Consider the following 430-nt stretch of genomic DNA (forward strand, 5'->3'; position numbering starts at 1 on the left):
CACCATTTGAGAGTCCCTACAAGTGCCCCACTGCCACAGCCCCACCGTTCCAGGGTGTCAGAGGCCCCACGAGTGCCCCACGGCCACGGTGCCACCATTTCACAGGCCCCACGGACAAGGCGCTGCCATGTGGGAGTCCTCAGAAGTGCCCCACAGCTACAGCACGGCCATCCTGGGGTGTGAGAGGCCCCACGAGTGACTCACGGCCAAGGTGCCACCGTTTAAGAGGCACCATCATTTGAGAGGCCCCACAAGTGCTCCATGGCCAAGGTGCCGCCACCCTGGAGTGCGAGGGGTCCCACAAATGCACCCCAGCAGTGCCCCCGGCAGGGGGAGCAGGGTCTCCTTGGCGCCATGGAGGCCTCATAGCTTCCCTCCATGCCGGCAGTGAGCAAGGGAGGGCAGCCGCAGCACCCAGGCTCGGTGACGG

This window comes from Pygoscelis adeliae, unplaced genomic scaffold (assembly GCF_000699105.1).
Source record: "Pygoscelis adeliae isolate BGI_AS28 unplaced genomic scaffold, ASM69910v1 Scaffold137, whole genome shotgun sequence".
Classification (NCBI taxonomy): domain Eukaryota; kingdom Metazoa; phylum Chordata; class Aves; order Sphenisciformes; family Spheniscidae; genus Pygoscelis; species Pygoscelis adeliae.